This window comes from Cibotium barometz, chromosome 7 (genome assembly GCF_041138505.1).
Source record: "Cibotium barometz isolate CiBa-2024 chromosome 7, ASM4113850v1, whole genome shotgun sequence".
In the NCBI taxonomy this organism is placed as follows: Eukaryota; Viridiplantae; Streptophyta; class Polypodiopsida; order Cyatheales; family Cibotiaceae; genus Cibotium; species Cibotium barometz.
The window spans coordinates 55577909-55605243 of NC_141052.1; the positions used below are offsets into that span (position 1 = coordinate 55577909).

Consider the following 27335-nt stretch of genomic DNA (forward strand, 5'->3'; position numbering starts at 1 on the left):
CCACACAAGGAGTGCTACTTCCATTGCTAGAACCCCCGAATCCGTTGCGCGGAGTGGGCAAGGATCTTTCAGATTCAAATGTTAAGGACAGTGAGTTTCATTCTACTGCCGACACATTATCTATGATGTACAAGGATGCAAAAAGCTATAAATCCAACCTTCCCACTAAAGAGGAATTTCAGGCTATTCAGCAAAGATTTAATATTTCACACATGGGAAGGGAAGGGGCATCCTCATCGGCAATCCAGGACACCAACTCAATAATCAATATATGGACATATGATTTACTTGTTAATGACAAAAATAAGGTGTGTTTACTTGTTAATGACTTTTTATCGTGGAGTAGCTTATTCTATTTGTTGTGTTGGCTCATCGACAACATTATTTTGTTTGAGGATGAGTTTCCCCTGAGCGCGGAGTAGGCAAACGCGTGGGAGGACTCGGAATGGACTCAGCACTGGGAGAGTACATAAACCGATTGAAATATCTACAATTCATTATATTCCACAAAAAATTCTTTTTCCATTGTTTGCATTATCCAGATACCTTGGGGCATATCTCGTCAGGTGGAATGTAGACAAAGTCATGCTTTTGGAGAAGCAGTTAGCATTGCAAATCTTTGGGTAGGGCCCTGGAGTCTATGCACTAAGGAGTAAATATTACTTAGCCTATATTGCTTATGGATTGGCATGTGGGGTTAAGGATCCCAATATGCTAAGTGATTATGGTAAAAGGGAGCTTCTCAGATTGACAAAACGGAGGGTTCCTCCAGTTTTACGGCTACAGGATGTTGCACAGCCTTCTTCAAAAAGGGCAAGGCTTCATGTACCCGAGGATGTTAGTGAGCAGGTTAAGGTGTATTAGTATATTCCTATCTCTTATAATAATATTCTCTCTCGTGTAATGTCATGACACTTTTGCATATGATCATTTCTAAATTTGAAATGTTAATCATGGATCTATGGGCATCCAAATCTTTCCATTTCTTTGTTTTGTTCCTCGCCATTCTGCATGCTTAATACTTGCATTAGATCTCCTCCATATATCTTATTTTCTTTCTTTATTCACAAGTTTTATTGCTTGATTAATTTCGGATGCTTTGAACTGTTGCTTCTTTTTGGCTTTGTGTACAAGCTTCCTATATGTCCATTGATGTAATTCCTCTAAACTATTAGCTTTTTTTGCTCCTCCATCATGTCTTGTATGATTAAATACCTGGAGTGTACTTGATAATGTGTTTTCTCCATTCCCTGAGTTGACCATATTGATAAACTACCATACTTCTTTGCAAACCAAGGGGTATGATGGTATATAATATGCTTCAATAGAATAAAAGAATACATTAATTAGTATATTTTTCAATATACAGTTTAAAAACTAGTTCAATGCATAATCAATCTAATACCATATAGCGGGTGATGTGTTGATCCGTCCATGCATCAATCATTGATCTCTTGAACTCGTCTAGCACTGTCTGAAATATCTCATGGTCCTTCTTCGTCCACACTTTCTTGTCACATAACTTAAACATAATGTCTAGATATTTGCACACCTTGGCTTTCTGTGTTCTTGCATGACCATTGTTTGCATGGTTTACTACTGCATTGTGAATGCACTTCCATCTGCTGTATTTTACAATCTGTATTGATCGTCTTCTTCTACGACCTTCTGGTGTTGGTTCAAATAGAAACCTTCTTGATTTAACACCCCCAATGGAAGGTTTCTTAGGTACATTCTTCCCATCCTTAGACCTTTTTTCATCTTGTTCAATTTTTGCATGTCCACCATGCAAACCAATGTCTGATAGAACTTTCTCTAGTGCTTTGATGGATGTAACCTTTGCTGTATTGGGTTGTAGAGTCCATGCAAAACATATGTATAAAAACAAGAGTTTTTCAATGATTTTGCAAAGAGCATGCATTGTACAAATGTGGACACTTGACAATGGAATATTGAGAATTGGATTAAAGTTAGGGTCTTTCAAGTGCCTATTCGATGCCTTCTTCCAATACCTCTTATCAAACACCTTTGCACTCCACATGCAATATAAGTAGGGACATTTTGAATTGGCACCCTTTGACACATTATGCATACATTTCAGAGCCGCCATATGCCACTCCACCTTATATTGTCCCATGCCTTCCACATCCAAGATTTTGCCATTTCTCTGCTTGTCTGCTAATGATCTCGGGTATCGATGTCTTCTGAAAGACCCAATGCAGAATATCAAAATTCTCTGATTCTACCTGTAATACATAAGAAACATAGGAATGCAACACCCATCAGTGTTTTTTATATGTAATTTTTTTTCCACAAACATATCCAAATCTAATAAATTTTACCTCGAACGATCCCAAAGACAATATATTGTTTTCACATTGAACCCTAAACCATCTAGGATCATCTTTTAGAGTAGATGTATCAAGTGCCCTGTTCATCAGTGTGATGGTAACCCTTTCTAACTTTCTCTCCTTCACAATTTGACACTCATCAAGCTTTAGCACAAATTTGAGGACACCATCACATTCTTCAGGAGTAACTTCAAACAATTGAATAACATATGATTGTAAGGTCTCCAAGTTGTAGAAAATATTCTTGTATCTATTGTAGACCATATCTCCTGTTGGTGCAGCATAGGTGTCATCAATATGAAATGGGGTTCCCAGTGCTTGCAGTACCTCTTCACTTACTTGTTTACACATTTTTTTTAAACCAAGTAAGGATTTGGCAATAATGATCCTTTCATACTAGAATCCTTCATCTTTTCCTACAAAGTCTTATAAATGGTTGAGTACCCTCTGTGTGATATACCAGCCTCATTAAGTATTGCCTAGATGTCCTGTGGATTGAGTTGATTCTCTTTGAAAAAGTCATCTATTTGCTTTTCTGAGACCTTCTTATATTTCTTATCGTTCATCAGTGCTTCTACATACTGGCCATCTAGAAGAAGACTTAAATGTGCGCCAGAAGGTTCTGTTCATTGATTCTTTATTAAGGTGCAATAATGATCTGATATCAGATTAAAATGAAAAAATTGATATACATGAACATATGCAATAATGATTACTGTTCAAAAAATATCACAATAGAAACAATAATAAAATATCACAATAGAAACAATAAACTAGTTAATAGAAAGGAGCTTACTTGATTGCATGTATTCTCTTCTTGATGGGACCACCTCCTAGCTTCATTTTCTCAATATCCCTTAGGTTTTTTTGTCATCTACGGAGACATAATGAGGTCTGCTTATGTCTTAATTCAGACATTTGTTTTTCAAGCCCTAAAATGGTTTCCTTATTGCTTAATAACTTTTGCAACACACACTGCTCCATGGTTTTCTTCAAATGAATGTTCTCCTTCTCTCAAACAAATCTCTTTCTAATTTAAGAACACTGCTTGTTGCTTCCAAATGATGTGTATATCCTAGGAGCCCATTATAGCCATCTCTAAGACAAAGTTAAGCAGAGATGTCATATTCCTAAATGGGAGTGTGGAGTTTGTAAAAGGGTCTTTTGGATATAACCTCCCATCAATCCATAAATCTATGTTTTTCTTCACTTGCATCCTCAACATTTCTTTAGCAGCAGTAGTACATAAAGTATTAGGTTTATTTCTCTTACTTAGAGGTTCATATTCACATTCAAGCTCGATGTGCAGGTTGTAGATGTCTCTTTTCTCTGTAATCCTCCTTGCTCTTGATCCCTCTGCCATCCTCTTGATCCTGTCTTTGTTCCTCCTTGCTCTTGATCAGTAGAAAAACCTGAATGGAAAGAGAAAGGTGCCAAAATAGTAAAAAGAAGTAAAGAGTCAAACTAATTTGTGAGAAAAACCTTGATTTTGAAGGTACCAATACCTACAAACTTTGATATATAAAACCTTCAAAATTTGAGGTGAAGTTTTTTGCAAGAAGGGAACTCAAACTATTTTTGGATGATCCTTGGTTCAAATTTCAAGAAATATTCTATTTCGGCTTGTACGTAGAGATTTTGAAATATAAGCCATTAAACTTGGAGAATTGACCAATTCATTGTCCACGTAGTATGTCCACGTAGTATAACCAATAAGAGAGATTTAGGTTGTGCAACATTTGGTACTCCAGTCAATTCATCGCAAGTAAGACTTTTAAGGGATTCACCTCCAGTATCTAAGATGAAAGATATTTAAGCTATTTATCTGGCTAAGCAACTAGGATTCAAAGGAAAATTTATCAAGCCACACATTGCTAAAAGGATTACATAAAGTCCTTAAGGATTGCACATGGTTTCTCATTGTATAAATATTGTATTCTTTTATCTGTTTGTATCTCATATGTTTATTTGATGATGAATATGGGATCTTATTCTTGGTGCTACTTTTGGGATGTCATTTTTCATACAGAGGTAAAGGGGTGGAGATCTACGTGTTTGAGTAGATATATATTGACACATGATCCACTTCGAATAACAACATTTCCTATTCCAGTCATGCAAGTGTTTCAAATCCGGAGCATAAATTTTGAGTTCCGGGAGTCAACCATCATAGATACTGGACTTGGTCTTTTTTCAGAGAGTTTATCAAGAGAGGGACAATCACCTTCATTATGGGAGGAGATAAATACTCATATAAATATTCGAAAAGTTTTTGTAAAGTCAATCCAAGAATAAATAATTTTTCCATCTTAGAAGACCCTAAATTCTCATTGAAGGAGGAGATGGTGTACATTGTTGGTGATATTAAAAATGGCAATGTAGCAAGGTATATCAATAAGAGTAGAAGTTCAAGTATCAATCTATTATGTATTTTCTCCTGAGTTACCACCTTGGTTCATCTCTATGGATAATGTAGACGTTGCAAAATATGATTACATTTATGTTGAAACCATAGATGATATTTGTATAGGTGAGGAGTTATGAGTTTGATTAATAGCATAACACTATGAATACTTTTTCATTCATTACCAGATGTCATTTTTGTGTTTTGTGTGCCAATGCAGTCTTACACTTTGAATATAAATGCTTTTGTGTCTTTTCAATAAAATGTTTAATTGTGTGAGAAATGCTTTGTTCATTGTAGACATTAAAGGTGCTCATGAATAGTTCATTGTTTATATTTCAAGTTGTAATTCAGTCTTCTTATGAATTATATTTTTTTTGTTAGTACAACTTTCTCTTTTTCACATTCATATCTTTGTATAAATCCTTTGATGTCTTTTAATGTTACAATTGAAGACATGTGAATCTCTCTTATGCTTAATTTGAGATAATGATGTAATAACAAGACTCCATCCATAAATGTCTTTTTTAAATTAAGATGTGTAAGTAATATTCCAAGAAATATCTAGTTTGTTTCTACTTTGTGTTCTTTTTATTTGTGTGTTGCAAAAGACGATTATTTTACCAATGGATATGAAAATCTATATGAATGTGATAATGTATCATTCCTCCCCATTGTGCTTCTTAAATAGTACCACTCTTTCCTCCTCCATTACCATATTCTACATCTAATTTTCCAAGAAGGGGATGGTAGTGGTTTGGCATTTTGGTTCGGGGGAGAATGGCACCACTGCCATTCTCCCAATGATAATGCACCAAACCAAGCCAAATCTAATAAGAGGAAGAATGGCACCACTTCCTTTCTCATCTCAAACCAAATATTCAATAGGTAATGGGTCGATGGTGTTTATGAACATCACAAAGACTCTTGAGATGATGACTACTCATGCTACCAAAAATTTGCATTTCATAGTGTGTGTACCTAACCAATTTCTAATAAGGATTGTACATAGGTTTAAGAACAGTTGCAAGAAACCTTTTGTATTTTCCAAGTCCTTTACCAATTTCTAATAAGGATTGTTCATTGGTTTAAGAACAGTTTTGCAAGAAACCTTTTGTATTTTCTAAGTCCTTTACCAAAATTGAGGAAGAATGGCACCATTGCCATTCTTCCTCAATTCAAAAACAGTTGTAAAAAACCATTTTATTTTTTTAAGTCCCTTGATAAATGTCAATGGTGTCATTTTGGGACTATAAATCTCAATGTGACAAGTAAGAATATCTTCTTCGGTATATCTAATTCCCCATGGGAGGAGTACGGTAATGTGTGTGCATGTAGCTTTCTTACTTAATAATATTGGGGAAATTTGATTAGGTTTTATGTCACAAATAAACTCATTTGCATGCTTTAATATCCAAACATGTAGTTATTTATGCCATAAAACCTATGTTTTGAGGAAAATTGATCATAAAATCCCTAAACATTACCATTGTAAGAATTGGGATTCTCCCGAATTACCTAATACTGACTTAAAACTTTAAAAACTTTACAAGGATCTCATTAAGAGCAGCTCACAAGAGAATATTGAGGGTGAAGAAATCAAGAGGAGCATGTTAACTTATCCATGTCAAGAAAAACACCAAGAGAATATAGAGAGTGAAGAACTCAGTAGGAGCATGTTAACTTATCCATGTCAGGAAAAACACCAAGCAGTTGTGTTCTATCATGTCAGCCTAGAGATGTAGGGAATATACAAATGACTCCTTATGTACCAGAGATAAGGTTGTGGGGTTAGATTATGACTTTGTTGAACTAGACTCATGGATGGAAGATGACACTCAAACAGAGGTAGGCCCATCGAACCCACCTTTGCAGACACATACTAAAGAAACAGACCCAACCTATCCTATCATGAGGTCATTAAAGAAGAAAATCATTGGCTTAGATATATGAAGCTTTGATGTAAATATCCACTTTTGATCCTATTAGCCCTTTTAATCACACATTAGTGGGAGTAGTCAAGCCTAGAGAAAAACTTGCTCAAAAGAAGCCTTATCTAGCCTACCAACCGATAGAAAGTGTGAAAGAGTATGTGAAACAAAGCAGATGGAAAGCCAAAGATTTATGGCTACCTTTGTCTGGTTAAGAAATCCTCACCTAGCTAATTTATTGTGTGCACGTAGTGCCTTCATGATAGAATATTCCTTTAAAAAATGGAAGAATAAGCATCCTAGAGCCAATAGAGGAGGATATGTGCCAAGAAGTTATCCAGGATAAGCTACCTCAGGATTGGCAACGAATACAACCCAGAATGGAGGTAAACCTACTTAAATAGGGAACAATTTGTTAGGGCTTATATAGTTACTCCTAGGATTTTCAGAATCCTTGTTTCATGCCATGTAATGCCCAAGGAGAGTCACATTATGAATTTTAGCAAAAAGAGGGAAAGGAATCCACACTGTGTTTTTAACTTTCCAAGGTTCCATCCTTCCAATTTCTCCAAGGTTCCATCCTTCCAATTTTACCTCAAAAAAAGAGACGAGAAAGAGCTTAAGGGAAAAATATTATTCTTGGAGGAAAATGCCGGATGCAGCATTCATGGTGGCCATAGTCAAGTTTATATTGTTAATCATCACATTCATGGGCATGCCACATGGAGGCACTAAGTGGGGATATGAGGAGCTATTGTTTGATTTGAACACAGAATGGGATCTTGACCAAATATCCTTCTATTGTTAGATCTAAACACACGACGAAATGTTGACCAAATATCCTTATGTTTCCATAAACTTTAATTCTTGCCAAGTCTATGCTTTGTGATTTTAAAACTATGATTGGCACTGAGTTTTAGCCCCCTTACAAATATTTCCAAAGGAACCAATATTACTTAGAGCTCAGACATCTACATTGAACGGTATCCTCTCAAAAGTTCTTGCATTAATATCCTAAGTCTGAGTCATCAAGAGACGATTGATATAAGATTCAAAAGTCTAAGTCGTTGTCAGGCATAGTCTTTTTCTCACAAAACACATGCACAATAACCAGAAATTCCATTATTATTTTTTTATGTACAGAGTCACCAATTGGTTTTCCAACCATTGTGCCCCCAAGCTCCAGGAAGTACAAATCTTCGATGCTTTATAATGTTCAACCAAAGAAAACATAAGACACTTAATGGTGGTGGGTTAATGAGGCAAATGGCTTTGATGGGTTTCTTTAACACACTTTTAACAAAGTCGAAATCATTATGAGTGATCGGTATTGATAAATCTATTCATTTGGTTCACTTTGTAATTTTGGTCCATCAGAGAAATTTCTTAGCACTTCATGTAAATATATTAATTTTTTCACTCTAATATGTTCATAATGAAGGGATGATCAAGCTAAGTGTAATTTTGATATCCAAGGGATGTACATCATTTATCCTAGGGCACAAATATGTCCAATTTAGACTAACAATTTAGACAAAGGCCGATCGCTCAAGTCTGGGTGCCCAGGAACTTAGTAGGCATAAAAGATAACTTCTCTAATGAAAATGGACACTTTCCCTATATGAGATTAAGATCACTAGTGTATGTACTCTACCTTATCTCTTAAGTATGCTTATGGTGTGAGAGAGTGTAAGAGTGTGTGAGAGCTTACAGGTTAGTCTCCCATAGCTTCTTACTCTATGAGGGGTTTGTCCTTGGAGATCTATAATAACACTATAATTGACAATGGTGGAAGCTATAGCACAAGCTAGCTATTTCAACAACCAAGTGGTTGGAGAGCCTCCTTAGGAATCTCTAAATTGGTATCCATTGTCATCCCCATGAGAAACAAGTAAGTACTCTCATTGGTTTTGGTTGGCAAGTTTTACGGTGGGTATAATGATTTAGCTTATCCCTTAGTCCTTTGAGTTTGTCTTAATAACTTAGTTAGTTTGAATTATTAAGTAGCATCACCCAAGCACCCATCTCATCAATAAACTTTCACAAAATATGTAATTCCATGAGTAGGAGAAATGCAGCTTCATTCTTTTGTTTTCTTTTGCTTGAATCTTCTCTGTGTTCACATGCTCCTTTTTTGCCTTATACCAAGAGATAGATGATCCCAACATAGGAAAATCCTATTTCACTGAAAACCCTACTTTTTAGAAGCCTAAACATGTATAACCCCTTTATTATTTTTCTATCCATCATGCACATATCATGAAATAACACACCACAAACTAATAATAGATTTTTAAAAACCAATAAATTTACAAACTCTATGCACCATGTAAGACCAATCAAGTCTTTCACACCTTGAACAACCAGATTGATTTTTTGCATCACGAAATATTCTTGGGTATGGTTCAAAGTTCAAAATTGACAGCACAACCCCTTAATTGGCCATCTCTTTCCATCTTCTTATGTCACCATGAAAAGCTCAATACGTTTTTCACACCAAGGTCAAAGATTAGTTTTTTACGCCAATAAAAATTTGATAAAGGATATCTATAAACCATATTTTTTTATATTTATTACATTAGGCTAACCCACTATGCATGTAAAATGTCAAAAATCAAGTTCCATTTTCATCATGAAAAATTAAGGTTTTTCATGCCATGAAAAACTTGTGGATTGTACGTCAAATACTAATTTGATTTCTAGCATTTAACATGGCTTTCACTTCAAACACTAACTTGATTTTCAAACAGTGCTCATTAACCCATATTGATGTTATCTTCTTCATGATCGAGGTATAGAGGTTGTATGCTTCATGATTGAGGAGTAAGATGTTGGTGTGTGTTGTACATGAAGCATGTAGCCATCAATCCCCTCTTACTTGTGAGAATCGTGAAGGGACATATACAAAAGAGGAGTCATATGCCTTTTCTAGTGTAAGGACTTTTTGGCTAATGTAAGACACATACTATTAGTTAGCCGGACACAAGATCATTGTATATGATGCACCCATGTGGGACTCCGGCGGGTGGGACTCTCTACCTGATATGTGTAGACATTATAACCATACCATAAAACATATTTTATTGTATATAGGGGTGGGGATATATGGAACTTGTGAAGGTGCCACACAAGCTAATGTGATGATGGGTAGATGTCATTAGAGTGGTGAATCTTGTCTCACAAAGATAGTCATCCCAGACCTTGACCCATCTTGATGGATGTGGGTGTGCTCCTAACATGCCTGGTGTGAGGACAAAGGTGACTCCGGAGTGTACCCGACCAGGAAGGTCTGGGTTGGGCATACACATCAGTACTGTTGTGAATGTAACCTAGAGTGTTCATGCCTTGGGGATGGTATGGACACCAAAAGGGGTTCCTACAAATCTAGGATACAAGACTTATGGGCTCCTCACTAGGATGGTAGCACAAGTTGGAGTACTCGGCTCAGTGGTGCATATCTTCCTATTTCAAGGAGCATAGGTGTGGTACAAGGACATATTTTTGGATACATGTGACATTATTTTAGTTATGATATTTTAAAGTTTCATTATGATCTTCAGTATTTATGTTTTTCAGTACATTTAAAGTATTAAAGCTTTAAGTTTAATGCAATCTTTCAAAAGACTTGTATGATGTGGAGTGTATGTGTGAACTCATTGCCTCGGCTGGGTGTGTGAGTAATGAACCATGTGTTATGGGTGTTGGGGTGTTGTGTGTGAGTTCACGCTAGCTCCATAGCCCAGTGGGAGGGCGGCAGGCTTGACCTAGGGGATTGGATGGGGTCTAGGCTATGCCTATGGATCTGGTCAAAGTAGGAATTGGATAAACCATTAGAAAGTAGGTGTGGCAGTGTATGATTCCTCCCTCCAGCTTCTGAGGTGTACAGGTGTAAGAAACTCCCCTTCTGATCTTGTAATTATTCCCCTCCTTGAAATAAAAGAAAGATTCTATTTTACCCTGTTTTGACCCAGAGAGATAAAATGTCTAGAGGGAGGTAGTCCAAAATTGAGATATTTTTGGATATAAAAATCCTCCTAGTGTCTAAAATGGTTTCCCTTGAAATAGAAATTCAAAAAAAACTTTCCAATGTGCATTTGGAATTAATTTAAAATAAGTATAAAGGACCTTAGCCTAGGGGTCTAGATTTTCAAAAATTTTGGATTATGGTCCAATTAAGTTTCCTATGGGCCAATTGGATCAATCCAAGTGTGGGGAGGAGATAAATCCAATTTATAAAAGAAAAATACCCAAAAATGAGTAAATGCTCACATAAGATGAAGAGTTGACTAAGGACAAGGTTTATTAGTAAAAACCTATGAATATTACTAAAAAATAAGATATTTTGGGTATAATGATTCAATTTTGACACCTTGGTAAGGAGAAGGGGGCTCTTCAAGGAGGCGCCTATTTCACATGTGTGGTGGAGTTTTAAACTTAAAAATATTGTGATATTTTTATCTCTCCTGGATCAAACCAAATCAAAAGGGAGCCAAACTAGGTCCAAATCTTGTCCAAATTCAGCCAAACTGAACCTAAAAAATTCTAGAAACTAGTTGGACTTGGTTAGAGGCCTCCCTTACCTATAAATAGATTGTTAGCCCTTTGTAAAAAATATGAGAACCATACCATGCCAGTATTATACTGAAATAATGATATTTTTTATTATCCTCTAAAAATCCTCTACAAATTGAAGAGATTGGAGCTTCTCTCTCTCGTCAATCTTCCTTGGAGTCTTCATCAACATGCCAAACCAATTGATTGGTTGGGGGTCTCTACTTTGATTAAAGAGTCAAGTAATCTAGGAGGTAAAGTGTGGTTTATGGTCTTTTTTTTTTTAATCTCCAAATGTTTCTCTCTTCTCAACCCCTCTCAAGCTTGAGAAGCATTCAGTTGAATGGCTTTTTAATACAATTGAAGTTCTTTAATGAATTGTAGTGATAAAACACATAAATTTTCATTTATGCTTAAATTAAATGTTTTTTTAAAGCATGTCTCTCTCTTCCCCAAGAATGGTCATTCCTATGACCTATTCTATATTCAAATGAAGCTTCTCATGAAGTAATTCTCTAATCTAAAAGTAATTTCTATGCTTGTCGAATTGAGACCAAATAAGTGGCTTTTTAATGCTTTTATGCTATTTAATTCATGGAAAAATTAAGAATCAAGTCCATAATTAGATATTGATCCAATTAATGGTTATTCTATCATATGATATTACTAAACTTTATGTTTTCAAAATTATTGAGAATTATCAGTATTAGCAGAGCGAAGCTATGGTAAAATTTTTGAAAAATTAACACCTAAATTATTTTCATTCATAATATGAAAAGAGGACTTCCTACCATATTCTAGGATTAATCATCCTAGATTAATTGAATGATTCTCATTATAATCATGGAAAATTTAATTTTTATGTTTATGCATAAATAGTTAATTAGAAAAAAGAGAAATTTCTAGTAATTCATTTTTATGTTAAAAGAGTAATCTCCATGACAATGGAAATCCATGTATTCCAATGAAGTAACAGAAAAATTGGGATGCTAAAATAATGTATATTTTATTTAAAAATTAAAGAAGGATTTTAGTTAAATTTATCTTTTTGCATAGATAAATTTAAATGATGAAAGAGGAATTCCCACCATATTGGAATTCAAATATTTAAATGAGGAAAGTGTAATTCCTAGCATATTGAAATTAATGGGTATTTTATTTAAATTCAAAGATGAATTTTAGATAAATTTATTTTATCTATGAGAAATATTTAAATGGTAAAAGACGAATTCCTATGACAATTGGAATTCCATCATTTAGATGAGAAAAGAGAAATTCCTAGCATATTGAAATTAATGGGTTTTTTATTTACTCCTTCACATGTAGCAATGGTTGCACCCCTGTATTCAGCCTTTGTACTAGATAAAGCAATAGTAGGTTGCTTCTTGCTACTCCAACTCACCACTGCACTTCCAAATGTAAAGGCATAACCACTAGTAGACCTCCTGTCATATGAGTTACCTGCCCAAATCTACGTCTGTGTAGCCATGTACATCCAAGCCTTTACCATGCTCATAAAGAAGACCATAATGTGCAGTGGTCTTTACATATTGCATAATGCGTCTCACTGCATCCAAATGATTTTTTCTGGGGCTCTGCATAAATTGGCTTACTAGCCCCACAGCATAACTGAGATCTGGGCGTGTGATAGTCATGTAAATAAGACTTCGAGCCATCTTTCTATACATAGATGGATCATCCAACTCTTCACCAAAATCAGCCTACAACTTCACATTCTGCTCCAAAGGTGTACTCATTGGCTTGCACCCTATCATCCCATATTTTGCCAACATATCCAATGCATATTGCCGTTGCACTAACCATGTACCTGCATGATGGTCTTTGATCACTTCAATTCCAAGAAAATATCTCAATTCACCCAAGTATTTCATGTCAAGAACTACCCACTCAATGCCTTCTTGACATGCATAACATCTGTAGCATGATCTCCTGTGACAATCAAGTCATCCACATAGATCACAAGTAAGACAATCCCATGATCTGTTTTCTTTACATAGAGTGAAGAATCTACTGTAGAAACCTGAAATCCAAGGGAGATAAGATATCGGCTCATCTTATCACTCCAAGCACGAGGTGCTTGCTTCTAACCATATAATGCTTTCTTTAATCTGCATACATGAGTGGGATACCTTGGGTGTACATATCCTTCTGGCTGTGCCATATAAACTTCTTCTTGTAGATCACCATTTAGAAATGCATTTTTCACATCCATTTGATGCATTTCCCAACCATTTTCTGTAGCCATAGCAATGACTGCTCTCACTGTTCCCATCTTTGCCACTGGACTAAATGTTTCATCATAGTCCAAGCCTTGGATTTGTGCATAACCCTTAGCTACCAATCTCGCTTTATGGCGTTCAATGGAACCATCTGACTTGCATTTCACTTTGTAAACCCATTTGCAACCAATAACATTTTTGTCTTGTGGTAATGCAACCAAATCACATGTTCCATTATGAACCAATGTGTCCATCTCAACATCCATCGCCTTCTCCCATACATGCTTCCCAATAGCTTCTGTATAGCATGTAGGCTCCACATGCTTCACCAAAGAAGTCATATATGCGTAATGCATAGCAAAATCACGATATGTCAACCTGTCAAACTGGATACCTGACCCTTTGGGATCTCCGCAATGCATGCGGATCACTCTGAACACCTCACTCTAGCATGTGGAGGCACATATCTATCTTGCCTTCTTGCACCAGGTGTGCGTAAAACGAGTATGCCAAGTTCCTCATCCAAACTCTCTGAACTTGTTGAGACGACTCATAACTTGTAATGCCAATTCCTTCAACCTTCTTTTTTCCTTTATCCATAGCACTACTCCCAGTGGTCACACTCTCATGCCTCAAGCATCCTGACCATGGACGTATAGTGCTACTCTCAAACTTTGCTGGCCCAGATATAGAAATAGAACTTGCTTGTGGCAAGTTCACATGCACATCCGCATCAAGATAATCAATGACACCCTCATCCTTTGCTTTGTACCAACTAGCAAATTCATCAAACACCACATCTCGTGAGATAACCACTTGCCTAGTTTGTGGATTGTAACATTTATATGCCTTGCGATCCTGTGCATATCCAACAAACACACACTTTTTGGCCTTAGGATCCAACTTCCTCCTTCTTTCGTCTCGTCAGGCACATGTACATAATCTATGCAACCAAACACTTTGAGGTGTCCAATGTCTGGCCTAAAACCTGTAAGCCGCATCTCTGGCGTACTTCCATGTATGGCTACTGTGAGTGTCTTATTAAGTATATACACTGCGGTAGCACATGCTTCTGCCCAATAATAATCTGGCATGCTCTTTTCATTGAGCATTGCCCTGGCCACTTGACAAATAACTCTATTCTTCCTCTCAGCAACACCATTTTGCTGAGGTGTATACCTGCAAGTTAATTGCCTTCTTATGCCATGCTTTCTCAAGAAATGCTCAAAAGAATGTGAGGTGTATTCACCACCTCCATCTGTCCTCAAACATTTTATCCAAGAGCCATATTACTTCTCTGCAAAAGCCTGGAAATCCATAAACTTTTCCAACACCACTTTTCTCTCTGCCTGAGAAAGTAAATCCAAGTCATTCTGCTGAAATCATCAATGAATGTCACATAATATAAGCTGCCTTTAATGGATGGATTTTGTGCAGGACCCCATACATCGCTATGAACTATCTCAAGTGGCCTGCTACTCATGTTGCCTTCTCTAGGAAACGGCGACCTTGCTTGCTTTCCAAACTGACAAGCAACACAAACATGCATATTCCCATCATACTTGAATCTAGGCAACACAAACATGCATATTCCCATCATACTTGAATCTAGGCAGCCCACTAACAATGCCTCTTGCTTGCATGTTTTGCCTGCATGTTCTTTAATCTTTGTATGTTCACATGTCCAATCCACTTATGCCACATGTCAATGTCGTGTACCACATTTTGGCTTTTAGAGAACATGGCTGATTTCAACTCAGGAATCCCAGCATCCAACTTAAACAATCTGCCTTCTTTCTTGCCTTTGGCAATGACTCTACATCCACTTTTGAAATCCTCAACGAAGCAACCATGCTCGTTGAAACAAACCTGTAAACCCTGTTCCACCATTTGACCAACTGAGGCCAAACTTTTTGTAATAGAAGGCACATACAAGACAAATGCCCATAGACTTTGTTTCACCATTGTGCATAACCAATGGTACACTTCCAACATGTGTGATGGCATGTTGGGTATCATCTCCTATCTCCACATAGCCTTTCACATCCATAGGCTTCATATGCTCAAACCATTCACCATGACAAGTCATATGGTTTGATGCTCCAAAGTCCATATACCAAGTGTCATCACTTTCAGCATTTGTCATCATAGATCCCACAACATGTTTCATGGCAAACAAGTGATTTGCACTGCCATCATTATTGCTTGATGCATAATTTCCACCACTTGCATAATTTCCACCATGTTGTGTTCTACCCCCTCTCAAATCATTTTGTTTGCGGTCACGTGCCATGTGACCAAATTTTCCACAGTAATGGCATTCCACATTTTGCATAGATATTTGTTGGCCTTGCCAACGTCCTCTACCACAAAGATTACCTCAGCCTCTGTGAGGTGTATATCCACGACCACCTCTAGCACCATATGTAGGCTGGAAATTCTATTGTGGTGACCTATCCTCCCATCCACGACCATTACCATGGCCACATGATGCAAATCTCCCCCTGCCTCTAGATCCCCTTTGTGAATAGAAAGCCTGATTTCTGCCATTATCATCATGGCTAGTAGATGCATCATGAAAGGAGTCACTGAGTTTGATTTCCTCAACAAGCAAGAGCGAAACCAACTCATCAAAGTTTGGTAAACCTGTACTCCGAAGGAACCGAGATGGATGTATCAAAAGACTTATACTCCTTGCCAAGACCACGCAAGGTAATGTCTACCAAATCATCATCAGGCATGGGGGCATTGATTGTTGCCAATGCATCTGCATACTTCTTTATCTCTTGTACATAATCATGGATGCTCCTTCCTTTCCGTTTCACATTATGAATCTGTTGTCTCGCACAACTGAGACTTGCGAGCACTAGTGTCTGTATCAAACAGCTTTACCAATGTATCCCATGCATCCTTGGGATTTTCAGCATCATGTATATGTATGAGTATAGCATCCGAGATACATATAGACAGGTAATGCAAAACTTTGTATGCTCTTTCTGACCATTGCTTATGAGCTACAACCTGCTGCTATGTAGGTTGTCGGGGTAGTTTCGGCTGTGGCTCCGCACCTGTAATAAGATTCCAAGAACCTTTTCCCTTCAGAAAGCTTTTGATCCTGTACTTCCATGCCTGGAAGTTCTTCCTATCCAACTTTTCACCCACAATTTGTACTGGGTTGTCTGACATATTTGCTCAATGCAAATGCACCTTCTGCACACGTCCAAATCTGTAAATGAGCCTTCCTCAGCTCAACCACACTCTTATAAGTGTTCCAGATACTCCAAAGTACACAATGAACTTCACTTTTGATGTAGAAAATCAAACTGATTGCATCCAAGTTGAGCTGATAATGAACTTCACTTTTGATGTAGAAAATCAAACTGATTGCATCCAAGTTGAGCTGACATGCGCAGTACCCTATTTTGATGCACTTTCCAAGGCTCCAAATTACAATGTAGTGGTTCAACCAAGTGTGGATAACTTGCATTGACACCTAAACAAGCTCAATGTTGCATATCAACACCAACCAAGGTGCATACATACCAATTTTGTCAAACCCCCTTCTCTGTTTTGAGAAAAACCAGAAAAACCAGTAGAGTAAAATGGCTCTAATTTCTTCAATGCTTGTCCAAATTGAGAAACCATGCATTCATTAGCTTAGCAATGATGTCCACTAACTCCATGGAAAGGGATTAGACCAATTGTTTAAGATGAGAGAGTAATTAGCCGATTAACCACACTCTGTTTCACTAATCACAATAGACAACCTGTTTAATCAACTCATTTCCAGCTCCATAATTCATAATTGCTCCAACCAATCATATAGCAACCTCCTTGGGTTTGTGTATTACACAATTGCTAAGCAAAGTTAGGATTTAATCAACCACACAAGTGAAATTTGGCCTCCACTTATAAAAAATATGAGAAAATGCTCTGTTTCTGTTGTATGATCTGCGCCGCCTGCTCCTGAGGGGATTTGGGCTGATTGTAGTGTCAATTGAGAGTATATATGATTGCCTAACACACAAGGCATGTGTACAACCCATCAATTGAGTAATTTTTGCCAAAAACTAGCTCTAATTTCATCCACCAAGTGACTCTTTTTCTCTGTTTTGTGAGAGCTTCAAAAACAGTAATTTTTAATCATTCAAATGCATCATACTTGCTCTAAATTCACTGTAGGGCTTGCACATGAGTTGCCAATACATGAATCCTTATCACATACATGTTTCTTTGGATTGCATCTATTTTCACAACACATCACCACTTCCAAGCTCCAATGGAAAGCTTGCAAAAAACCAGAATTTTCTTTTGCTTTGGGCAACCCTAATTTGCCTTGTTTGTGCTTGAATCACCTGCAATCCGCTCAAGGGTGTTTAGTAGTCCTTACCCGGTAGGCCAAGCTCTCAGATCTGATAGAAATTGGTGTGCTCCAAGCTTCACAGCATCAATGGCAAGCTTCACAGCTTTTCTTCACAGCTTCTTCTCCCTCTTCTCTCACTCACTCATCATAAACCCTAATAGAGAGCACCAGGCTTTGATACCATGATGAAAAACAAGTAGAGGGAGAGGAGACACACACACAGGAGCAAACCCTACTGTATATTGCAAACCCTAACCATAGAGGGAAGCCATCTCCCTTCTCACACAATGCATAAAGCCATAATCCATAATACACAACACACACTATGTGTTGTGTCCACACACAGCTAACCCTAGCTAATGTCCACACACTATGACCAGCTGGACGCAGTCATTTATGTCTCACATATGCTACTACCTAAAACATGCCAGCACATAGCACAGCTGGCACACGCTGACATCGAGCTTGAATCTCAACAGATGTGTATGTGAAAGAATGGATGTGGATGTGTAGTATGTGGAAGAATGGATGTGTATGTGTATGTGGAAGAATGGATGTGGCCGTGTGTGTGGAAGAATGGATGTGAATGTGTATGTGAAAGAATGGATGTGGATGTGTATGTGAAAGGATGTGATATTGATGTGAGTGAATGGATGAGATGTAATGTGATGTGAATCAGGATGTGAATGAATGAGATGTGATGTCATGTAAATCGGATGTAAATGAATGATATGGGATGTGAATGGATGAGATGTGAATCGGGATAAGAATGAATGAGATGAGATGTGAAATGAATGTGATGAGATGTGATGTAAATTGAGATAGATGTGAATGAATGATATGTGATGTAAATGAATGAGGTGTGATGGGATGTGAATATGGGTAGATGCGAGTGGATGAGATGTGATGAGGATAAATGAGGAAAGATGTGATGAGATGAAAAATGATGTGATTGGATGAGAATAGGAATACATATGAATTGGATATGGATTAAGTAATGTGAACAGATGTGGAACAATGTGAAGGACGAGAGTTCATTATAGAAACTGTATTTATGACCTGTTTTTAAATGACTGTTTTATGTCAATAATGCTGGGAAAGCATTTTGACCATCTTGAGAAGTTACAACAGCTGACGGAGAGTCAACGGAGGATGTCTCACGTAGCAAGGTCGACCAGGGTCTTGACCAGCCTTGGATATGGATTAAGTAATGTGAACAGATGTGGAACAATGTGAAGGACGAGAGTTCATTATAGAAACTGTATTTATGACCTGTTTTTAAATGACTGTTTTATGTCAATAATGCTGGGAAAGCATTTTGACCATCTTGAGAAGTTACAACAGCTGACGGAGAGTCAACGGAGGATGTCTCACGTAGCAAGGTCGACCAGGGTCTTGACCAGCCTTGGTGTTCGATTTAAATGGTGAGCTTTCGGTACGGTGGATGAGGGACCAAGGAAGCGGCCTATGAGTGAAGCAACCTGCGAAGGATCCTAGAGGGTGCTAACCATACAGTGCTCGGGCTCTGGGTCGCCCAAGATACCCACACATGCCTCGGGGAAGATATTGGAACAAGGAGTAAGAGTTGTTTTCTGAATTTGTGCATGGATCTCGTTGATTGACCTTGCTGGTCCTCAACGGATGAGTCGATGGCTCTTTTATATGGATCTGTTGGTTGATCTTACTGATCTTCAACGGAGATTTCATCTTGATTTTTATAAGTGATTATATTGTCGGGTACTATGAGCTAGGAACTATCGAAAAGGCCCAGGTGGTGAGCGTTCTGGTTGCCAATGATGCCATAGGTACACCGATGAAGGAATGATTAGAAATTAGGATTCAATTGGATATTTTGGAGGATTATGATCAGTGACACTATGGTTTCATTAAATGATTATTTTAAAGACAGTGAAATCTGTGAAAAAGGTAATTTTATATTGGGTGTGTGCAAGTTTCTTCCTTGATCTGACCAAGTGACTCACAGGTTCGGTCGAATCAGTTTGGTCAGTAATGACTCTGACTACGTTAGAGTACAAATATCCTGGAGGAATCGCCCGTGCTTTTAGGTAGGGGGGGAAGTTTTTCTAGGTTCGATTTTTGAAGAACCAAGGGATCAATCTCTTGTCCGGATATCCGTTGTTTGGCGAGGCCCCGAGCGAGGGATCGTGCCGCTGTTGCTAGCACCCCCAAATCTGTTGCGCAGAGGGGGCAGGGATCTTTCAGGAAGGATGGACCTGAATGAATGGATTCTTTCCAAACAAAACCAAAATCTATTTGAAAAAATTAGAAAAATGAGTTAATTAAAGAAAAACAAACTCTAGGAAATGATGGAGTTAGTCCGAAGGTGTAGAGGGTTGCTTCATGATTGATGAATAAGAGATTGGTGGGTGTTATACATGATGTACATGACCACCAATTGCCTCTTACTTGTGAGAATCATGAAGGGACATACACAAGAGGGGTCATATGCATTTTCAAGTGTAAGGACATTTGAAAAGATGCAAGACATATGTTGTTATAGTTAGTCGGACTCTAGGTCATTATTGTATATGACGCCCCTAGGAGTCATATGCATTTTCAAGTGTAAGGACATTTTAAAAGATGCAAGACATATGTTGTTATAGTTAGCCGGACTCTAGGTCATTGTATATGAAACCCCTAGGTGGGACTCTCTACCCGATATGTGTAGGCATCATTACCTTAGGAAGGTGTATTCTATATATAAAGGGGGTATCGGAGCATAGATTGTTTTTCAAGGGAAGGTGTATTTTATATATATAGGGGGTGTCAGAGCATAGATTTAGTGTAGACATCATTACTTTAGGAAGGTGTATTTAATATATATAGGGGGGTCAACAAATGGTATCAAAGCATAGATTATTTTTCAAGGGATCAGAGTGCAGGGTAGAACATAGATTTAGTAAATATAACTATTTTAGCTGGAAAGTTTAGAAAAAGGAATGAAAACCTATACATTTTCTTCTTTTTTCAAATGGCTCAGTAGTATATCCCCATCATTCAGAGTACTAAAGTACCTCAAATCATCGAGGAGTTGGATCGTGTTGCCGACTTTTTCAAGCACCTAATTTAGCTTGATCCACCTTTGTACTTACCAACTCAGGAGGATCGATGCTACTTATGGTATTATGGCAAGCAAGGGTGAGTCTACGCATGTTATAGCATGACTTAAAGATTGTGGGAGAATGTTACATTGACGATGGTTCTCATGCAACTTGGAGTTATTTTACAAGCTAGTGTTATGCTCTACCCTTACTCTAGATCGCTTACTTTTACACAACTTGTATAGACTACTTAGGGATTTTAGACCCTGAAATAGGATAGTTATTCTTTTAGAAAGGATTTAGACTTTGTGCCAGCAGATTGACTCCATGTTGTATATAAATAACCTTGATATACACACACACACGGTGCTTATCTTCTATCTTGTTTTTAAATTTTCTTGTTAAGTTAATACTAGTCTTGTAATTGAGCCATAAAAATGGCTTAAGCCACTAAAGTGGCTAAAATAGGATTCAACACAATTTGTTTATTTTAGATGTAACTTTCACATGTGATGTGAGAATCTTATAAAATCAATCAATCTAAAATCAATAAGTAATAAGCAAACTTTGGATAGTCATCTTGCATGAAGCCTACCATATTTTAAAACAAGGTATTACCAAATAGCCACACAAAAGTGGCTTAAATTTACTACATACCCTCAACTTCAAGGGGTTAAAATAGTTAACAGCTTTTACTCAACAGACGTCATAACTATATCGATGGATTCCATATGTTTAGAAATATTTTTCGTATGCTCTATGTTATGCTTAAAAATTTTATTAACAAATTTATGGACAAAAAACTCCACTTGAATGGTTTTTCAGTAAACCACTTTACGGATAACATTCTTAAAAAATAGACTTTTTAAGTCATTTTTGTTTCTAATATTTTTTTCAACTAGTATCAGGTGTTGGGTACAAATCCCTAAAATGATTTAGTAAGATTCATTATCATTTGGGAGAAATAGATTTTAGAAAATGTGTACCAAAAGCCAAAAAAAATGGCTTTTTTTAAAACAAGACTAGTGTTAAATTAAGTAAATGATAATCGTGAAATGGGGCAACAGATGACCCTCTCTGGTATACTGGGATTGTCCTAGGAAAATGATATGATAGTATTTGCATTTGAACATCTTTTATCTTCATAAAATGGCACAACGAGTGACCCGACCATACATCCCTGGTATATCGATATTGTCCAGAGAAGATGATATAATAGCATTTGGTGTTTGAACATCTTTTATCTTCACAAAATTGATGCAAAAGGATCATGAGATTTTGGTTGATTCTAGTGCCTGCTTGTGAAAGGCAGAATCAGGCCAGAAATAGGGTAAACCAATGCAAATCGAATTGGCTAGAGGGAAACTTTTGCTCACATGCCATGAGATGGATAATCTTGGATTTACTCTAGATGGAAACTCCACTGAATGCAGATTCAAGGTCTTATCTTTTGGAGTTTATGATAGAATTCTCAGAATGGATTAGCTTACTCAGAATCAGGGCGGATATGCATTGCCACACAAGGGGACCATCTCCTTTTTGGATCTTCATGGAAATAAAGTCCAATGTATTGGAGTCAATGGATCTCCAAAGTTACAGTTGGTAAAGCCACCGAGAATGTTGAAAAAAAGCTTTGGAAGAAAGAAGAGATCTATCGTTTACTAAGCTTAACTCTACTCGGAAAGAATCAAGTTTGTTTGAACATGAATGGTTGTAGATATATTTCCCAAAGAGTTGACTGAAATTCTACCAACCCAAAAAGTGGATCATGAGATAAATCTTGTACCTGAAGTTGAGCCAGCTATAACGAGGTCTTATAAGATGCTTGTAAGCTGAAGCAATTGAGTTCAAGAAGAAATTGTAGCAATTCTTGGAATAGAATTTTATCAAGCCTAGTGTATCCTCGTGGAGTGCACCAACTCTCTTTCAAAGGATGGAACTCTAAGGTTGTGCATTGACTATAGGAAATTAAATCAGCTTACAATTAAGAATAAATACCCGATACCCAAGATAGATAAACTTTTCGATCAATTGCATGGTATATAGATATTCACCAAAATTGATTAAGGTATGGATATTATCAAATCTAAATCAAGAAACAAGATAGACCAAAGACAACATTCAATACCAGGGATATGGACACTATGAGTTCACAATTATGCCTTTTGGATTGACTAATGCACCTACAACTTTCAATCAGCTAATGCAAGAGATCTTCATAGCGTATTTGGATGATTTTATTATGGTATTCTTTGATAATATCTTGATCTACTCCAAGGATGTTGCTGATGTTGGATAGGATAGGCAATCAAGGGCAACAGATGAGGCTCACACACATGAGCGATAGCTATGAACCAGCGACCAACCTGAGGCCCACTCCCCCTACCTCATGTGCCTTACGCCTGGATAAAATGTGGGGAGATAGTTCAAGCATATGAGCCTTTAGACCCTATGTACCTCAATGCCCAAGCCTCTTCAATCACATATGGGATTAGCTTGTTTATGTGGTATCTAGTCAAGTGTTGACCACCAACACCCTCCCTCAACACGAAGGCTAGCTCAATGCACCTACCTAACCAATGGTGGCACTAGAAGCTGCAACGACAAGCCTACTAGCACGAAACCTGCCCAACATCTTCAAGCCATGCCAGCCATGGTAATTCCACTTGGCACACCAACGAATAACTGTAGCCATTTTTTTGGGGAACAACATGCCACTAGCCAACGCCACAAGAAGCAGCTCTCCCACCTCGCTCTGATACCATGTTGGATTGGACATGCAATCAAGGGTTACAGATGAGGCTCACACACACAAGCAACAGCTCTACGAACCACCGGCCAACCTAAGGGCCACTCCCCCTAACTTGTATCACTTGCACCCACATAAAATGTGGGGGGGATAGTTCAAGCATATGAGCCTTTAGAACCTATGTACCTCAATGGCCAAGTCTCTTCAATCACATATGTTATTATCTTGCTTATGTGGCAGCTGTGCTGTTGAGATGTCAAGCTCAACATGAGCTGACACTCACGAGGCGCCTGCATGACCATTCGACATTTACATCACTGGCGAGTTTGGTAGCTGGCACCAACATATCTTCGCCAGAGATTCTACAGCTGGACTACACCGACTAGTCCACACCTACCCACTCCACTTAGCATGTTCACATTATGGACTGCTTGCATATACTCTATTATGTGTATTAGTCACTTTATCTTCTTTGTAGACCTCTCTTTTTGTGTGAAGAAGAAGAAGAATTTTTAGCTTCTCACCTTCTGTGCTCTCTTCTAGGGTTTGTGTGAGTGTGTGCATGCTTGCAAGAGCTCAAGCTCTCTTCTCCCCCTGCATCTTTTCATGGTATCAGAGCCTGGTTTATGTTGCTAACTAAGGACTGAGCAGCAAGCAAGAGAAACACAAGAAGTGATATGAGGGTAAGAGCTTCATCTACTCTTCCCCCTTTATGTTGGCTACTACACCCTTGTTGGGAGCTCTTCAAGAGGCACCAACAAATGAACTCTGATTGAGGAGATTTTTTCATGGGAGCAGAGATACAAGGTAACTATTTTGTCCGTTGGACCGTTAGACAAAAATTTGGGCCGAAAATCCGTTTCGGACGCGTCTGGACCTCCGTTTTTCAATTCACATGCGTTCACGGGGGCACTGCGGGCAAGTTTCGATTCTCTGCAAAACTCTAGTTTTGGAGCTGCAGGAAGGGTGATTGGTTGTGCAAACACTGTGTATACTATAAAGAGGTCTCAGAGTTGCCATTGGGTGTATGTATGAAAATTGAGATCACTGGTTGTGATCACCTAAACCATCACTGGTTGTGATAGTTTAGGTGCAATATAGTACCGTTTGCAGAGAATATAGCAGTTTGTGCAGGTCAAATAAGAGTGTTGTTTTTGGTAAATTTGTGTTGTAGATAAGATGTCAAATGATGGAATAAACCAGATTGTTGCAGAGAAGCTTGACAAGAACAACTTCCATGCTTGGAGGTTTAGATTGACAAATTTCCTGATGGAAAAAAGTTGCTAGTGGGACTACATTGAAGGTGAACATGAGGAGGCATCAGAGATACCAGAGATTAATCCAACTACTGTAGATGTAAAAGAATTCAAGAATTAGAATCAAGGAGCAAGGAAAGTCATGTATTGGCTTTCTATCAACATACATGACACCATGATTGGGCATATACAGGATGCCAAGTCACCTAAGGAGGCATGGGATACCTTGGTGAAGCTATATGAAACTAATACCTTGGTGAAGTCACCCAAGTCACCTAAGGAGGCATGGGATACCTTGGTGAAGCTGTATGAAACTAATACCAAGGCACAAAAGATTCGGTTGAATAATGAGCTTCATATTGTGGAGAAGAAAAATATATCTATGAATGATTATGCTTTGAAGATCAAAGGCATTGTGGAATCCCTTGCATCAATTAGTGTTTCTATTGATGAGATGATGATAAGGTGGAAGTGTGTCTACGTGGTCTCGGGCCACAATATAGGATGCAAGGAAAGCCATGTATTGGCTTTCTATCAGCATACAGGACACCATGATTGGGCATATAGAGGATGCCAAGTCACCTAAGGAGACATGGGATACCTTGGTGAAGCTGTATGAAACTAACACCAAGGCACGAAAGATTCGGTTGAAGAATGAGCTTCATATTGTGGAGAAGAAAAATATATCTAAGAATGATTATGCTTTGAAGATCAAGGGCATTGTGGAATCCCTTGCATCAATTGGTGTTTCTATTGATGATGATGATAAGGTGGAAGTGTGTCTATGTGGTCTCGGGCCACAAAGAGAAGAATTTGGGTGAAGATCAACAGTCTTCACAAAACAAAAACGGTTCAAAGTAGCAGGCCTTCTACACAAGTACAGGTAGAGATGAGGTAGAGGTCGTGGACGTGGCCAAGGTGGTGGCCGAATAGGTAATCAGAATCATGGTCAGTAGCAGCAACAATCCCAGGATTCGCAACAACAACACACAGGTGGAAGAGGCCAATTTAGAGGCAGGGGGAGTCAAAGAGGTCATGGTAATTGGTAAAGGCAGCATAATGATACACAAGGTTGTTTTTACTATGGTAAGCCTGGACATGTGTAGGAAGATTGCTATAAGATTGCTATAAGAAGCAGAGTGACATGCGAAATGGAAAAGTGCAGCAAAACAACTATGTATCCTCTAGCAAAAATAATGAGGATAATAAGAGGCTATTTGTTATGCAACATGTGGTTAATGTTGTGTCTGAAAATGATGTAGCAGCATGTAAGAATGATGTATGGTATGTTGATTCAGGTACTTCGAACCACATGAAAAGTCATGGTGAGTGGTTCAAGGAAATGAAGAATCTTGAAAGACTAGGTTCTGTTGAAACAAGGGATGACACTGCGCATCCAATTGCTCATGTTGAAGATGTGCCATTCTCTATGCAGGCAGGATGATAAGGTGAAGTACCTTTCAGATGTACTTCATGTTCTGAACATTACAAAGAATCTGGTTTCTGTTGGCCAGATGATTGAGCAGGGTTTGCAGGTCCGGTTGAACCCTGATGGTGGTTGTTCTGTAGAAGACTTTAAAGATAAGTGCAGGTTAGTTGCAAAAGGCAACAAAGTGGACAGAATTTTTACATTGAATGTAAATATGCTTGAAGTGAGTATTGCAATGTTTGCATGTGAGATCCCTGGTCCACCGCGCAACGGATTCGCGTTACTAGCAGTGGAAGTAGCACTTCTTGCGTGAGGCAGGGTCCCACACTCAGGGCCTTGTCCACGGATATCCGGACAAAAGACTAATCCGTCGGTTTTTTTTCCAAAACCGAACTCGAAAAAACTTCCCTTATCCGGAAAGCATGGGCGATTCCTCCAGGATAACTTTTTACTCTAACGTAGTCAAGACCATTAGTGATCAAACTGATCCGACTGCACCTATAAAGATACTCGGTCAGATCAAGGAAGAAACTTGCACTTGGATCATTGGGATCAATGCTTTTTTCCCCATCAAGAGGCACAGCCGTTGATTCCTATCCATAGAACAATTACTATCCGGGACTTACTTCATCTATCGTAATAATAGAAATTGAGTCTCGATTTACGGATCCATCAGTCTAGCCTAACCCCATCCGATCCCATGGGTTAGCCAACCGCCCAACCACTGTAGTGATGGGATCCAATTTGGAATTTGGTTAGGTTTTGTCCCGGGTACCAAGGAAAAGAGTTCCAAGGCCCCCTAGCCGGAAGTTCATGCAAACATAAAACAAGCCACACCACTTACACACCCAATATGAAATTGCCTTTTTCTTAGCATCAACTAACTTTAAAACAATCCTTTAATGAAACCATAGTACCACTAATCACAATCTTCCAATTTATCCGGTTGATTCATAATTTCCCATCATTCCTTCATCAGAGTATCTATGGCATCATTGG

At 38.1% G+C, this 27335-nt stretch overlaps 1 pseudogene; it reads right to left on the minus strand.

Moving 5' to 3' along the window:
* Positions 1–951: 951 nt before the first annotated feature.
* Positions 952–2702, minus strand: LOC147637205 (uncharacterized; annotated as a pseudogene).
* Between the last annotated feature and the right edge of the window lie 24633 nt (positions 2703–27335).